The sequence below is a fragment of the Ochotona curzoniae genome, unplaced genomic scaffold (genome assembly GCF_017591425.1).
Source record: "Ochotona curzoniae isolate NIBS_2020 unplaced genomic scaffold, NIBS_Ocur_1.0 contig_3437, whole genome shotgun sequence".
In the NCBI taxonomy this organism is placed as follows: Eukaryota; Metazoa; Chordata; class Mammalia; order Lagomorpha; family Ochotonidae; genus Ochotona; species Ochotona curzoniae.
In genome coordinates this window covers 250,413-256,652 of record NW_024465862.1, presented here as the reverse complement: position 1 = coordinate 256,652, position 6,240 = coordinate 250,413, and positions in this window count along the sequence as shown.

Genomic DNA, 6,240 nt, shown 5'->3' with positions numbered 1-6,240 from the left:
ATAGTGCACCAATGGATGGGAGATTGATCACATTATAGCTCTTATATATATTCTACACCTTTCAAATCATTTTTAAAAAAGATTTTTATTGGAAAGTCAGACTTTCAGAGAGGAAGAGACAGAGAAAAACCTTACATCTACTGGCTCACTCCCTAACTGGCTGCAACGGCTAGAACTGTTTCCAGGTCTCCCACAGGGTGCAGGGGCCCAAGACCCTGGGCCATCCTCCGCTACTTTCCCAGGCCACAAGCAGGGAGTTGAGTCAGAACAGGAGCAGTTTGGTCTTGAAGTGGTGCCTGTGTGAAATCCTGGCACCATAGACCAAGGATTAGCTTATCACACCAGCTCCATCAGCAATTTCCATTTTGTATGTAACCTTTTCTTAGTGGCAGGTTAGTTGCAAAAATGGCCCCATCTTTCTGCCTCTCCCTATTTTCATACATCTTATATTACAACTTTAGTTTCCTCACCTCCAATCATTAAGAGATAGAGATATTCTGTTCCTTGAATCTGGTCCCGGCCGTGAACTTGCTCAGGCCAGTAGAATGTGGTGAACACAGGATGATGGTGGTGCTAGCTGCAGCCTAAGCCTTGAGGTCCTCAGTGCTTTTGCTTTTATTGAGCTCTGCTGGCACCATTACCCAGGCCAGAGCTGGCCTGCGAGGTGAGGGGACACCTAGCTAGAGCAACCAGCCACTGACCACGCATGAGACCAAGAGAGCTGCGTCTCTGCACCAGACGTGATGAGAATGTCTAGCGAACCCATATGCTTGTGACCACTAGTAAAAGCTTACGGCTTTATGCCTCTTAGTTTAAGGTACTTTATTACTCAGCAGTAAGCAAGTAATAATTTGACTGATTCTGCCTCCTCTGTCTTTCATTATCTTTACATCTCTCAGATGCTATTTTACTTCATTGTTGTGTCCCGAATAATTTCCCATCTGCTTATTTTCAACCACTTGAAATAGAGCAACAGAAATCTTCAATCCACTGGTTCACTCCCCAAATGCCTGCAACAGCCAAAGTTAAGAGGCAGGAGCTCATTGGGAGGGTGGCATCATCCTTGGATTGGTGAAATCAGCAGCATTTCAAAACTATCTAAACCACTTGGCCAGAACCCTTGGGATATGCACACATTGGGACTCCGGGTTGATATGAGGCGGGTTGATATGGACATGTGGAAAGTCATGAGTGGTTTTCCCCCTTTGCCTATCCCCTTTTCCCAGAAGCAACAAGAAGAAATAGCAAATTTGGAAGCAATGAGTTCACCCAATTTTCCCTAAGCCTCACATCCTTCCCACCCTGATCAAACATGTAATCATTATAAAAAATAAAATTTTTAAAAAAAGATCCACGAGCTCCATCCGGGTCCCCCACGTGAGTGGTGGGGACCCAAGAAACTGCGCCAGCCACCTCTGCCTCCCAGGTGCATTAGCAGGGGGCTGGATTGGAAGTCCAGGAGTCGGGACTCCAGTGTGGAATGTGGAATTGCAAACAGGTTTCCTGGCTGTGTCACACATCTGCCCCGAACACACGTCTTTTGTATTTATATTTTCTTATCTGGCTTGAGGCTGTGTACACATGCAGAAGATCTTCTGAAAGTTCATGGTAAACTCATCATGAAAAAGCAACACATAGATTTCAAAACTTCTTTGCACAAAACAAACTGATTTTTAAATTCCATTTTCCATGAACTTTTAAAAATACTCCTATGTATTTTTTTTAAAGATTTATTTTTATTATTTTTTCATTGGAAAGGCGGATATACAGAGAGGAGAGACAGAGAGGAAGATCTTCCGTCCGATGATTCACTCCCCAAGTGAGCGCAACGGGCCGATACTATGCCGATCCAAAGCCAGGAGCCTCTTCCGGGCCTCCCACACGGGTGCAGGTTCCCAAAGCTTTGGGCCGTCCTCGACTGCTTTCCCAGGCCACAGGCAGGGAGCTGGAAGGGAAGCGGGGCTGCCGGGATTAGAACGGGCGCCCATATGGGATCCCGGGCGTGCAAGGCGAGGACCTTTAACCACTTGCGCCACTGCGCCGGGCCCGAAAAATACTCCTATGTATTTTAATATGGAAACAAATTCTTTTCAAAGATTTTTATTTCAAACATTTATTTTTATTGGAAAAGCAAATAAGATTTATGGAAAAGAACAGAGATAAGAGAAAGATATCCATTCGCTAATTCATTCCCCAAATGGCCTCAACAGCCAGAATGCGGCGATGCAAAGCGAGGAGCTGCTTCTGGGTCTGCCGTGTTAGTGCAGGGTCCTAAGGCTTGGGACCGTTATTCACTGCTTTCCCAGGCCACAAGCAGGGAGCTGGATGGGAAGTGGGGGGGAGTCAGGACATGAACTAGCACCTATATGAGATACTGGCACTTGCAAGGTGAGGATTTAGCCATTGAGCCATTGCACCAGGCCCTCTTTTCATATATATATTCTTCTAAGATCATTTTTATTTTTGATGATTTTTACATAATTGATTAGGGTGCAAAGGGTCAAGGGCTACAGGAAGGTGGGTGAGACCATTATTGCCACATTTTTTTCCTTCCTGTATCTGGGGAAAAGGGGAGGTAAGGGGAGAAGCCACACCCAGCCTCCCAGCTGCATCTGCACCCTGGGATGGAGGACAGCCACTCAACACCATCCCAGGGTCTCCAATGTGGGGCGTGCTCTGAGGGTTCTGCTCAAAAGGTTTTGATAGTTCAACAATTCTGAATTACTGCCAGTCTCACCACTCCAGTCATGCCCACTACACACTCGGCCCTCATACAGATCAGTGGGAGCAGCCATCTAGTCAGAGCGACCCACAATAACCTACACCAGGCCCACCCCTGCCCTGATCTCTATGCTTGCCAGTATGTACAGCAGACTGGTCCAATTTGTCCCATATCTCATACATGTTAATGGGCAGTGAAACCTAGTTCAACCCAACTAGTCCTACTATCCAGCCACACACGTGTTGGCAAGGTGCCACTCTGTCTAGCCATGCCTGTCCCTGTCCTGGCTCTTATGCTTACCAGTTAGAGTGGCGACTAAAGAGGGAGGTGCTGACTATTTTTCTAATGACCCACTCCCATTCCAGGATCTTGCACTCTCCAGGTAGTTCTGCAGTATAGGTTGGCAGAATTTGCCCCCTGTGCCAGCATCTGCCAGCTGATGTTGCAACAAAGCCCAACCAACCCACATCCACTATGGCTTATGCATGCACCAGTAGGAATAGTCAACCCAGCCTGGCTTTTCCCTGTCCAGCTCACATGAGGCCAACAGGTGTTGCCTTACCCAGTCTGGCCTACTCTGCCTCCATTGCAGCCCTCATGCTCACCAGTGGGAATAGTAACCCAGCATGGGAGCCCCACTCAGCCCCATTACCGTGTTCACCCTCTCCCAAGTTTTGCATGTGCTGGTTGGATGCTGCAGCCTAGTCTGGCATGGCCCACCTCACCTCAGCTTTTGCCAGTAAGTACTGTAACCTGGACGGACCTGGCACACCCCCAATTCCAGCTCACGCTGGTGGGGGCTACAGTCTAGCTTAGCCCAGCTCAACCAGCCCCCAGTCCTGGCCCTCATGTGAACTGGTTGGTATTGTGACCCGCCCGACATGACCCAAATACCTTTCTGGTTCTTGGATTTGCCAGTGGGTGATGTGAACTGGCCTAGCCTGGCTCACCCCAGACCTGAGCCAAATGTATGCTGGTGGGTACACCATTACCTAGCCTGGTCTGGGCTGCTCCCTATCGTGATTCTTGTGCTCACGTGCAATGCAAAGATGTGTCCAGACAGAGGAGTTCCCCAGGCTCCTCCATCAGAATCTCTCCCAATGCTAGATCTCATGCTTAGCAGTGGGTCCATGGGCCAGTCCTACTTAGTCTACCTGCTGTCCTAGCAGGAATAGTAGCCTTTCCTGACTGACCCTCATCCATTTCTGGTTCTTACTGTTGGGTGTTAAAGCCCAACCAAGCCTAGTTCACACCCAGACACAGCTCACACATGGCTCTGCAGCGGCAGAGATCCAGCCTAGCCCATCCTACACCCACTCTGGTTCTCATGAGCACCAGTGGGTGCTGGAATCTACCCCAGTCTATCTCACCCAAGCCCCATCCACACTTGTGCCCAGGGTCACTGCAGTGATGTTCAGGCCTGATAGCAGCCCCCACTCTTGTGCTCACACTCACCAGTGGGAACCACAACCCACCAGGGTGTCCCCTTAGCTCCGCAACCAGACCTGTTCCCAACCATAGAGCTTGTGCATGTCAGTGGTTGCTCTGACCCAGCTTGGCATAGTCCCTCCCCCTGTCTTGGATGTTGCCTTGGATGCTGTAGCCTGGCCTGACCCTAGTCCCAACTCTCACTGGCGGGTGCTACAACCTGCTTCCATCCCTGGCTCATGAAAACTGGTAGGTATGATAGCCTAGCCTGGTATTACCTGCGCCCAAGCCTGGTTTTTTGCACTTGCCAGTGAGCTAAGGTTTGCTTGGCTCTGCCTGGTCTGCCCACTTCCAAAACCAACCAACACACTTGGCAACAGATGGGACGATATTGCCCAGCTTGCCCAACCCCCAGGCCTGGACCATGTGCTTATCAGCAGGAGCTATGACCCGCTAGAGAAGTTTCCCAAGTTCTCTCACTCAGCTCACTCCCAGACCAGATCTCATGCATACCAGTGGGTGCTAGGCCCTTGCCATAGCCTGCCGCTCCATCTTGGTCTTTGTATGAGCTGCTGAATGTTGCAGCCCCACCCTACCCATTTTAGGATACACATGCAGGTGCTGCAGTCTGGACCTGCCCAGCCTATTCTCAGTCCCAGTACCTGTGAGTGTTGGTGACTTCCATGGTCACGCCTAACTCAGCCCATCACCACCCCAACTCTTAAGCTAACCAGCAGGACTTGTATTTCCATAGGGTTTGGCCCATATATGCCCCACACAATCTACCCCGGACCTGGTTCTTTCGCATGCTGGTTAGTGACATGACTCTGCCTAATGTGACCTGTCCCCTGTCTCCAGCCCTAGTTTTCATGTGGGCTGGCATGTGGTGGTCAGCAGTGTTCCATGCTGACAGCTCATCTCAGGACGCCCACGTGGGCTGGTGCATTGCTCTGAGCCATACAGATCTTCCGGTCTCTCCTCTCCAACCCACCAGGTCTCAGTCCCCTCACTTACCTACAAGTACAGTGGCCTATCGTTGGGAGTCCCTCAGGTGGAGTGGCAGCTCCCATACAGGTGCCCAGTCCAAGCCAAGCTGTCCCTCTTTTCCAATATTTTAACATGATTCCCTCTCCCCTTCCCCATCTCACAGTAAACAAGAGGCATGCTTTACAAAAATTTATCTTGAGGAAATTCCTTTCTCTTTAGATTTATTTATTTTTATCAGAAAGGCAGATTTACAGAGAGAAGGAGGCAGAAAGATCTTCCATCCACTGGTTCACTCCTGAAGTGGCTGCAATGGCTGGAGCTGAGCCAACCTGAATCGAGGAGTCAGGAGCTTCCTTCAGGTCTCTCCCAAGAGCCATCTGCCCTCCCAGGCCATAAGCAAGGAGCTGAAAAGGAAGTGGAGCAGCCAGGACCTGAACCAGAAACTATATGGAATTCCAGTGCATGCAAGGTGAGGATTTAACCACTAGGCTTTCACATCAGGCCCCATGTTGAAGGAATTCCATAAAAATTTTGTGGTTGGTGGTTGGCACTGGTATGGTAGTACAATAGGCTAATCCTTCACCTGCAAGCACTGGGATCCTATATTGGCACTGGTTCATGTCACAGTTGCTTCGCTTCCAATTCAACTCAGTTTAGCTTGGGAAAGCAACAGAGGATGGGTCAAGTACTTGAGATCCTGTTCCCACATGGGAGATCAGAATAAACTCCTGGTTCCTGGCTTCAGATTGGTTTAGCTCCAACCATTGTGGCTGTCTGGGAAGTGAACCAGCGGATGGAAGAACTTTCTCGTTATCCTCTCTCTGAAACTGCCTTTCCAATAAAAATAAATAAATCTGAGCCCAGTGCAGTAGCCTAACAGCTAAAGTCCTTGCCTTCCATGCACTGGGATACCATATGGGCACTGGTTCTAATCCTGGCAGCTCCACTTCCCATCCAGCTCCCTGCTTGTGGCCTGGGAAAGCAGTGGAGGATGGCCCAAAGCCTTGGTTCCCTACACCCACATGAGAGACCTGGAAAGAGACCCGTGGCTCCCAGCTTTGGATCAGCTAAGCTCCAGCCAGTGCATCCACTTGGGAAGTGAA